This window comes from Pseudopodoces humilis, chromosome 19, assembly GCF_049639895.1.
Source record: "Pseudopodoces humilis isolate 2021_Gansu_Grassland_sample_001 chromosome 19, ASM4963989v1, whole genome shotgun sequence".
Lineage (NCBI taxonomy): Eukaryota > Metazoa > Chordata > Aves > Passeriformes > Paridae > Pseudopodoces > Pseudopodoces humilis.
This window is the reverse complement of record NC_142218.1, coordinates 592,760-603,638: the sequence shown is the minus strand read 5'-3', so window position 1 is coordinate 603,638 and position 10,879 is coordinate 592,760. Positions and strand designations below refer to the sequence as shown.

General features: G+C 42.8%; 1 protein-coding gene across 3 annotated transcripts in view; it reads left to right on the top strand.

Moving 5' to 3' along the window:
* Positions 1-324: 324 nt before the first annotated feature.
* NDRG3 (NDRG family member 3) overlaps positions 325-10,879 on the top strand; it is a 69,144-nt gene continuing 58,589 nt past the window's right edge. For all 3 annotated transcript variants that reach the window (XM_005532199.3, XM_014260799.2, XM_014260798.2), the window contains exon 1: positions 325-418. The gene's annotated coding sequence lies outside the window, so the exon portion shown is untranslated. The remainder of the gene's footprint in view (positions 419-10,879) is intronic.

Below are 10,879 nucleotides of genomic sequence, written 5' to 3'. Positions count from 1 at the left end.
AAGGGGGAAAGGCAGGAGGAGGTGGAGGGGAGCACGCGCCCTCTGCGGAGCGCTGCCCGAGACGTCAGACAGGAAGCGAGCTTGCCGTGGGACGGGTATGGCTGCGAGCCCCGAGCGGGGGCGGAGGGACAGCCGTGCTCGGAGGAGGTCACCCTACCGAGACCCGCCAGCACCGGCGCTGTCTCGAGCTCCGGCGGCACGGCTCCGCCCGTGGTGCCCTCACGGGACCCGGCGGGGGCCCGCAGGGAAGCCGCGCCATCTGCCGGCGGGAGGGGGAGGCTGCGAGAGGCGCCGCCCGAGGGCGGCAGGGGGCGGCGCCATGTTATTTGTAGTTCCGACCCCGCGCAGAGGTGGCTCCCGCACAGGCGCAGAGCGCTCCGTGCCGCGGCGGGCGGAGTGCAGAGATACCGCGGTCCAGGTGAGCCCCGGGCCGGCCCCGCTGGGATCCCCCCCCCCCCTCCCCGCGCCGGGATCCCCTGCCCTCCGCGGGACCCCGCGGAACCGCCGCGGCTCCGGGACGCGCGGCTGCCCCTAGGCAGCAGATGTCACGCGGCAGTTGCGGGTGGGCCGGAGTCAATGGCAGCCGCGCCCGCGGTGTGTCCCGCCGCGCCCCGACGGAGGTGATTTCTCCGCGAGGGGGGTCGGTGCCGCCACCGTTCCCCGCCGAGACCGCTGAGGGGGGGGCTCAGCGCAGCCTGGATCCGCTGTGAGGCCCCGGCCGAGAGACCCGCTCCCCCCGCTGGGAGTGGGAAATGATCCTCGTCACACCGGGCTGCGCTGGGAATGAGGGAAACGCCTCGGAAGTGCCCGAGGTTATTGCGGAGGGCAATGTAAATAACGAACGGGAATGCTTCGGCCGTTCTGATTTCTCTCATTTATAGCTTTTCTTTCTGGTATTCAGATATCAGAATTCTCGTTTGTATTATTTACTTCGGGCAACGCCAACTGAGTGTTTATCTTTAATTCGGCACAGCCTTGTTGGAGTATGAATGGGAAGGGAATAGCTTTTAAAAATTTTCATTGACTTGAAACATCATGTCTCTTTTTTATGCTTAATAAATATTTTGTATTTAGTGTAAGTCACAACGGGCAATTAGAAACATTGTCGCGAAATCAGAGGCTTCTGCTGTCTTGAAGAGCATCATTATAAAGGGCAGTACAGAAGATGGGGTATTACAAAACAAGCGAGGCTGTGAGCCCTGTCCCGGCACTGGTGGCTCGTGGCACTGCCTCGGGGGGTTGCGCTGCTGATTGAGAGCCTGGGGTCTGGACCGTGCTTTGGTGGCTCGAAAGTCCAAGAAGGTTGGAGCCAATGTGTGATCGTGTCAAGATAAGGTACGGTCACAGCATGAATTGCTGTGAGGTTGTGACTTGGTCACATGCATGTTTGCTCCAGAGAACAGGAACTGTCTGGTAAGGATCAGGGGGTTGTGTCTGGGAAATCCAGAAGAGTTTTTGTGCTTGAATACTGAGGTGATGAGAAGATGGGGGTTACAAGTGGGGAAGAATGGAATACAAGTATGCAAGGCTGCATTGGACAGGGTTTGGAGCAGCCTGGTCTGGTGGAAGGTGTCCCTGCCTATGGCAGGGGGTTGGAACCGCAGGAGCTTTAAGGTCCTGTCCAGGCCATTTTATGAAGAAACTGCTTCTGCTGCATGTGTCAGGTGTGCTTGTGAGTCTCCCATGTACAGAGGACTTGGAAGCTCATTGCTTTAGCTTCTGCTTTGCCTTGTCTGTAGAAAGAGCAGTCTTCCAAATGATGGAACCCTGGCAAACCAGGTTTAGCAGTAGCATATCGGTCTGTGGGAAAATGCAGAAAAGTGGTGTGAAGTCCTCTCTGCATTTAAAATTTTTCTTAATTAAATTTAAATCATGCTAATTTTAAATTAACATGAAGGTTTTCTAGCACAATTTCCTTGGGCTAGGGGAACAGAGCTTACCAGATGTCTTGTGTGAACTGGTGTAGAATCCTGAAGCGTGATCAGTAGGATTTAACTGGACTATTTTACTGGATGGGGATTGTTGATGGGGCTCAAGTTGGCAATGATTGTTCTAATTTAAATTATTTTTTGGGGATTTTGAGCCTTGTGTGGCACACAAAGCACTGTGTCTTAGGGCAGCAGCTTCATGTGCTTATATTTGCCTTGTATCAAGATGTTTGCAAAGGTAGAAGCTGGAAATGTTACACAATGGAAATTAAACAATATTCTACAATTAAAATTATACAGCTGCTGCAAGCAGCATTATTGAAATCTGTGGCTATATTCCTAGTTACTCACTATGTATCTGAGGTTAAAAATTAATTGAAATAAATAAATGTATTTGATTTGGATTTTTCTAATTTCAGATCACCTTCAGAAACCCTCCAGTGCTCCCATTTGCAGCTCTTATTTCACATTGGTCATATGCAGTCCTAAGTGTTTTTCGTTGGAAAGTGTAAAGTGTAGTGGTACCTTTAGATTGCAGAGGCTTTGTTATGTACAACATGCATTTTGGTTTCTTGAATATACACTAGAAAATATTTTTAAAGATACTTCCGAGACTTCTTTTTTAAACATTTCTCTGTTTTATGCTCAAGGTAAGCATTACAACAAAGCAGTAATATATAGGTATTTCAGTGAGAAGCACAAAAATTATAATCATAGTATAGTTTAAGGACAAAAATAAAACCAAAAGAGAAATCATTTCAGCTTTAAATTTTTGTGGGGGTTGTTTTTTATGTGTAAGAAGAGACTAGAGGTTTTAATTTTTAATTACTTTACTGCCATTCTCACAAACGGTAGTTTAGTTTCTTCCTGGAAAATGGTGAAGCCAAACCCTCAATTCTGTTTCCACAGGCAGTGTTGACACCATAGCCCTCCCTAAACAGGGCTTATCTTACACTCATTGTGTCAGCTGTGTCTTGGATATAAGTAAATATGTCTATGCTGCTTAAGCTCATGTTGGGCACTGTGCAGGGTTGGCTCACGCTATTTGAGTCCGTGAATATTATGGCCTGGTTTAACCTGTGATGGTTCCAGGAGCAGAGGAACAGTTTGGTAGTTTCCCTGTGTAATGTTGAAGACTGTATTCCTGATAGGTGTCTCAGTGCTCCTCAGTGGTTTCATGTTTATATGAATGTGGTTTGGGAGGAATAATAAGATCCTGTATTGCTTTTCCCCCAGAATTCTCAGTGTTCTGGATGGTCAGGCCAGTTATTATGCAGAGCAGTTGTGATTTGGTCCTGCTGTGGAAAAGGTTGGGTGACTATGCAAAGCAGAGTTCAGAGTTGGTGAGAGACTTCAATAATTTCACTTGGTTTTCAGTTCTGTTCTTGTAAATTCTGAATTATAAATGGGATTTGCTGGATTTTTAATGATCTTACTGATCACTCACCGTTTACTAACTGGTCATATGCTGTTGTATTCTGTGACTGGTATAGCACCATTTATTGCAGTAATCCAGCGGGTGCATGCAGTAATCCAGTGGGAAGCATGGAAGGAATAGCTGTTTGCATCTGGCTATTGTCCTTTCCAGACTTGGATGCATTTCTGTATTTTACAATGGGCCTAGTTCCCCAAAGGGGTTTTCCTTATTTTACATAATATGAAAATAGGATTGGTTATAAATGTAATATTCAATTTTAAAGAAGCCTTTACTATTTGGTTATGTATAAACCAGACTCTTTTTGTAGTTACTGGATGGACTAAAGATGTGAAATGGCACTTTTTTCCCCCCTGCAAGAGCTGGAATTGTGGCTTTTACTTGTGTGTTTGAACAGAGAAGATAGGCAATTAGCTGCTTCCTTTCCATCTCTGTTTTGGTGATTAAACTGTGTGTTACACCTTAAACTGATCTAAAGACTGGCTGCTATGCAAAGGGGTTGGTCATATTCTTGCTCTCTCTTGTACCACCTTCAGCCTTTACTGGAGGTTTTCCTCATCCAGTTCAGTTTGCTGAATAATCAGAGTACTAATCCAGCCCCTCTGTGTCCTCATCTCCCCAGAAGATTAGCTTTTGCCAGGTAAGTAAGCTGAGTGCGTTCAAAAAAGGTGTGAGGAGTACCAGAAACGTTATTGATTTTTGTTGTGTAAGAGCACTGTTCTTTTCTAGCAGTAACGAAAAAGAGAAGAGCATAAGGTCAGGATGTATAATAGATACCTTTGCCTGATGACCTTCTTGTCTCTTGTCATTTGTAGGCTGTCAAGAGGTAGATGTTGTTTGCTTTTATTTTGTTCATGGTTAATGCATTTTTCTTCTGTGAACTAGTCCATGTCTCCCATCCATTTAAATATAAGGCACTGCATCCCAGGGGAGATTTTCCAGTGCACAGAATCACCCTGTAGGTTCTGACTACCTCTGGGGTTTTTTTGTTTTGAACTTGACAGCTTCTGGCTTCATTTCCTATCTCTTAGCTGTTGTATTGTTTGGACACAGTGAAGAACTGATGTCATTTTACCTTCTCCATTCAGTTGATGATTTTACAGGTTTCTATTGTATGTCACTGCAGCAATCTCTGTTTCCAGGCAGAAGAACCTGAGCCTGATTGATTATTCTTCATTTGTGTTTTCAAACCTTGTTTCCTTTTAAAAAGTATTTTCCTTTCCATTATGTTCTCTTGAAAGAAAGGAGTAGGCACTGCATTAAGATGCAGTCATTCTATATTTTTATATGGTGGTTTTATTACTAATAATTTTCTAACATTATTTTTCATGTGTTGAATGACTGAACTGTTGCTTTAATCAATATGTTGTGACTCTAGCAAGATTTTCTGAATGTTACTGGTCAGTTTGGAGCATACTACTCTATGTGAAATAAGAACCATTAATCTTCAGACTGTAACTTCATTTGCACTGAATTTAATCTGTTATTTTATTTCTCCATTATTACTCTGAGGGTTTTTCTGCAGATCTTCAGTCAGCCTTTCTCTTTGCTCTCAGAATAGCTTGTATCCTAAGACTTTCACTCTGCTTCTTGTCCCTTCATCCGGACTTTATGAATACGGTGTTGTAGTAGAGTGCTGCAAAAGTCTCCTTGCAGTCTCTCTCCCTGGGAAAATTGACCACTTATGCCCACCTTCTGTGGTCTGCTTTCAGCTGCTTGTTAGTCCAGGTGGGGGCTTTCTCACTCAGGGTTTTCTGAAGTTCTCTGGATGTTGACTGTGCAGCAGTTCTGTCTGCTGTGAGCGCTGCTTGGGGAGAGGCTCTCATGTCTTGTGCCCCTCTGGCGCTCCTGCTGCCCTGCAGTGAGCCCAGTCTGCAAACAGCTTGGGTTGGAAATGAGCCCAACAAATGACAAATTAACACTGATTTAGTGCTGTTGTACTGGCAGTATACAAATGCAGGGGTTTAATTAGAATTAGTTCAGTCAGGTAAGTGCATGTGTCTGTGCTTGCTGCTGCTGACTGAAGCTGTGAGCTAATGGGCTGAACTGTAGTCTAGACTGAGGCTGTGTGTCTGTGTAGGTACTTCCTATTTTGAATGGTCCCATTTGATGCTGTAGTTAGATTAGCATGGCTTGGTGTATGAATTACACCTGGGTACTAATTCAGTTGATGGTTTTCCTGTGCTGGGGCGATAACAGTCTGACCCTGTGTTAACATCTGGAATTCCTTAAACAAAGACAGTGATTAAGGAGGGGATTTAGTGCATTTATGTAAATTAACAAGGATCTAGTAATACCTTTTATCCTATATATGGACTTTATTCTAATTTATTTGTAAGCATCAGAAATATTTAAAAATATAACTGTAAATTCACAAATTTTGCAACTGATACTCTTACAGTGTTTTGTAAATTCTGTAATTATTTGGGTGTCTGTGTACATTCAAGTTTTCTAAATACTAATATAGATATTTAATGAAATTTCTGTTCACTAAATTGATTTTTTAGATCTGTTCCTGAAAATTTGCCTGGATTCTCCAGTACTGTTGTCACACATAGTAGTTTTCTGCTGAGGGTTTTTTTTTAACTGTCTTTGTGTGGAAAGGTGCTTAAGTTTTCAAGAGCTTCTTTTGGCTGTGGTCATTTTGAAATTTATTACTTAGCCAATAAAATCTGGAGGCAGGGGGATGGGTTCAGGTTCTGAAGGATATTTCTACCTTTGCATAGGCAGAAATAAAAACTTGATTTGTTTAAGTGTGCAAGTTTTATGACTTAGATTGGAAAAGGAGAGCTTGTGTTTGGATTTGTGTTTTGTCCAGATGGTGGAAGATGTGACTTAGGGAGTGGTTCAAGTCTGCTTTTCTTTGCTGCCAGCTCACATGCTGTGTGGCTTGTCTCTGCCTTGGTGGAGAGCTAATATAACAGTGCTGGGAGTCTTGGGCAAGGACAGACTGCTCAGTTGACAGAGAAGTGTTTTTAATCATTGTATAGCTCTACATTTGTGATTTTGCTTATGTAGTTTATTCTGAGACAGTTTTCCAGAAAGAAATGGCCCTTGTTACAAATTAAACTTCCTTTTTCCTTTAGCTTGAATGCAAATGTTATCAAATGTGTATCATATGGCTCTCAGGAAAGCCAGGAAAGATCTCTTTCTTACTTTACAATGCAATTGAGCTTTATCTGTCGTCTGACCTAAAGAAAGGCACAGGGCTTGGTGAAAATATTCACGTGGATTAGCTCAGCCACAGAATAGAACTATTCTTTCCTGACATTTTTTAAGTAGTTAATTGAAAACGTTCATTCTTTTAAAAAAAAATTCTGCAAGAGATTTTTTTTGTTACTTCTAGCAGTAGGTGGATGGAACTCCCAGCAAGTATTCCTACTAATTCATGTTTATTAAGTAGTCTGTGAGGTTACCTGTCAGTGAGTGGCCTCTCTGCTTCATCTCCACACAGCTGAGCATGGTCACACTGCTGTGAGGTTGCTGGGAGGTCCAGGAGTTGAGAGCAGAACTGTGGCAGGGCTGCTGGTTCACAGTGAGGACATTGCTTTAAGAGGATGGATACTATTCAGCATTTTAAATTGTGCAATGCCTATATAATGCAGCCATGGAAGCTGCTATTACTGGTGTTGTAAGAAACATAAGAAAGGGGTTGCTTAGAAGATTGTCCATCAGGATGTCTCCTTGGGGAGTCCTTGGCTTGCTTGCATTAGCCTGTATTGCTAGGCTGTAGCTCGAGTTGTCTCCCTGGCCACAGTGTGACTTGGTAGTGTCAGGCACTGCACTCTTTTGTGCCATAGAACTGAATTACTGTAACTGAAGAGTTGGCATGATCTTGGGCTTTCAACTGACATTTTTCAGTTACTGACCTGTCATTGTCAAGATTTCGGCACAAATGTCTAAATTGCAAAAGGGCCAGACTTTTCCAGCAGGGTGAATACAGAAGCACAGAGGGGGCTGTAGCTTTATTTGTACAAAAGAGCTAATGAAGTAGTTCAGGTCATTTCTGTTTAAGTGTAGTTTTGTTTTTCCAAAGCCTCCACCTCAGAGAGGAGCAGCAATATGGGCTGTGTGCTGTAGAGATCTAGGTGTACCCCAGCCTGGGAACACTGCCATATGGGGGGGTCTTGACATAAGAGAGTAAAGGTTTAAAATATTTTTTTGGCCACACTGATCAGAGCCATTGCACAGGCATTCCACACCTTTTGGACATTTAATTTCTGTATTTGTAACTGGTTGAAATGGACTTGGACCTCCATGGCTGTCCTGTCCCTGAACTCAGTTGTGGGGCTGACCACATAAGGCAGGACCCAGAGACAAGTTGCCTGTGATTTCAAGGGATCACAAAGTTTTTCTAAGCTTGTGCTAAAATGCCCCAAGCAACTCGAAGTCTGTCCTGCTGCCAGGCAGGCTTCATGAAGTACCTCCACATGTGTGCAAGCTCTGTTGCTTTCCAAAAGCTTTTTCTCTGATTTCTTTAGCGGCAGCTCAGATCTTAGAAAATAGAAACCATGAGCATTTCTCCTGTTTCCAATATGCAAAAGAGTTACTGATGAGGAATTGCAAAATGTGATACTTGCAGTTGGAGAAGCTTTTTAAAAAACTTAAATCCAGGTTGATTTTTGTTGTCCTGGTATTTGAATATGTGCTTGTTTGACTGTATTGCATGTTGTCAGAGTATCTGTGACCAGACTCTTTTGTGACAGTAATTGTTACAGATTTCTCTGTGGCTCTGCTCCAAGGGAAGGAGCCATCTCAGGTCTGTGATGCTTACTCAGAGGTGTTACTTGCCTTAAATGTGGTTGACTGTACTGCAGCACTCCCTGTCACTCAGCCAGTGTTCCAGCTCCCACCCCAGACCTGCAAGGAAGTTAAAAACCTTTGCTGATCTGATTTCTTTGGGGACTATCCTGGTTCTTCTGAACTTCTGTGGTGGCATGCTGGGAAGCATAGAGGTGGAGGTGCAGGGATAAGGAATGCCATCATCTTTGCTTTCCACCCCCACCCTCCCCCCCCAGTCCTACTTTCTGATATATCTATACTTTGGGTGGTAAATGGAATATTTTTTATAATTTAGTATTTCAATGATTGCACTGAATGATCTTAGAGGTCTTTTCCAATCTTAATGTCATCCCATCTTTCTGGTCCCTCTCTGGCCTGAGATGGTCATACCAAAACAGTAACAGAGACTTCCTGAGCCTTTCTTACCAAATGGTTTTTTGATGGTTTTGGTTTAGTTGGTTGGTTGGTTGGTTTCCTGTTGATGTTGAGAATGTCTTCATTAATTCTTTGTAAATATGTAGGAATGTTTACAACAATTTCCAAATTTTAGGTAGCCTGACCAGGTTTTTGTTCAGTTCTTGAAATCTGGGAAACTAATGGTGTCAGCACTAGGGCTGCCTGGTCACATGTGCTCCAGAAGCTTCACAAGGATAATGAACCCTTAAGCCCTCTGGATAGTGATTGAGCTCACACTGTGAGAAATAGCTTTTGTTGTGACATTTTGTAGTAATTGCCTAAATGAAGTGTTTTCAAGGGGAATTCTAGGCCACTATAATTATGTGTATGCTGCACTCACACCAGTATAAAAATGTCTTTAAAACGATTTGCAGAGCTTACCAGGTGATTTCTTGGTAGGGGTGTCCTGTGACTGTTCCACATGAATGCATTCCACTTCTTGCAGTGGTTTCAGGTGTTAGAAAATGGTATTTCCTTACTGAACATTGTTTTCCTTGATAGTGCGCTGCCTTCTAAAATGTCAAAGAAGTCTGTCATTCTGCTTTGTTTTTTTTTAATTTTTTTAAATTTTTTTTTTTTGTAATTTTTATTAACCGTGATATCCAGAAGGGAGCAGAATTTCTGTAGGAATTCCAGCATCAGCAGTGAAGAGCAGATGGGAATGTGCAGCAGTGGGAGGCAGAGCCAGAAGCAGCTTTGGGGAAGGGACAGTGAGCTGAGTGCTCGTGTCACTTGGGGCTGACCTTCAGCTTTAGACTGTGCTCAAGAACTGGTTTGATTTGGGAGAAAAAAAACTTTTATTATCTTTTTTCCTTATTTAAAAAATGTTTTGTTGAGGTTGTGAAACAAAGCCCAAGACAGCCTTCAAATGCCAGCTTTGGAAATTGTGTTGCATAGGACTTCTCAGACAGATGGAGGAGACATTCACTGAGCATTATATTATCTTTTTTTGTCAGTAGTAAAGAGTAATGCAGGTTTTTCCTTGGGCCTTACAAAAGATAACTGCTTTTTTGCCCTTGATTTTAATTGTTTCATTTTTCTTTAATAAAGATGGGAGTTTCTTAACAATAAAAGCAATAAAACAGCCAGAGAAGCCTGTGCTCCCTTTAAAAAAAGGGAGAAATAAGGTAAAGTCCATTGTATGGTATAGTAAGCTTTGAAGAAATTTATAGTAGAATAGAAATATGAATTTTAAAACTGTGTATAAATGCAGGAGAAACACCGTCAGTACTTAATTTTCATAAAATAAGAACTATTTAGTCACATATTATTCAGCTGTTTAGGGAAGTTTCCAGAATATGAATCTCTCTGCTTTCTCTCATTGGTAGGTAGTGGTTGTTGGGGAAAAAAATTGAAATGGTTTGAAACACATTGTACCAGAAAGCTAAATTTGTTACCTGAGAGTGTTAGTTGTCTGAACAGAGAGATGTTGTAATGCAGATATCTTGCTTATCAAGAGTTTTATTCCTTGATGTGATGTATTAATGTTTTCTCAGATCTCTAGCCTTCAGCTGTTCTGGGTTATGGATTGATTATAAACATGGGACTTATGCTGCTATTTTTATCCTGTATCCCTGTTAAAATGAACTGTTTATGTAGAAGCCATCATCAGTCAACTTGTTGGCCTAAAAATGACTTAAGCAAATACAGTCTTTGTATTGTCAAAACATTCAGTAAGGAAAGGCTCACAGAGTTTAAATCCTGATCTTTAAACATTTAATTTAGTGAAGTCTGAAGTATTTTTATCCTATCCTAAATCCCTAGACTAAAATTTTCTTTTGTGTTAGTAAGAAAACCCTAAGGTTTCTGAGGAGTAGTGATTCCAGAGTCCAGGACCTCAGCTTTCAAGACTGGCACTCGCCTTTCCATCCATCAAGGGACTTGTTCCATGCTCTTGGTCTGTGCTTCCCTGGAGCAGGGTTCAATAGTCTGCATGGATCAGACGTATGGGGAAAGCCAGGTTGTGGGGAGCAGAGGTGCCTTCCTCCTAGTGTCTTCTGGTGCCTCTGAACTCCTGGGTGCAGTTTAGTAGGAGGAGGATCTCTTTCTCTTGCCTGGCCGAACAGACAAAGCCTGCAGTTGTTTCTGGGCAGCTATTAGAGAGTTCCATCCTTATTTTACTGGCATACCTGTATGTTCCTCATTTTTAAGGGATGAACAGTCACATCTTAATATTGACAGCTGCTGCTTCTTCCTCTGAGCACCTGCATTAACACGTCACCACTGACCTGGTAAGAAGCTTGGGTGAGTGGTGCTGTGCTGTCTCTCTCGTGCCATG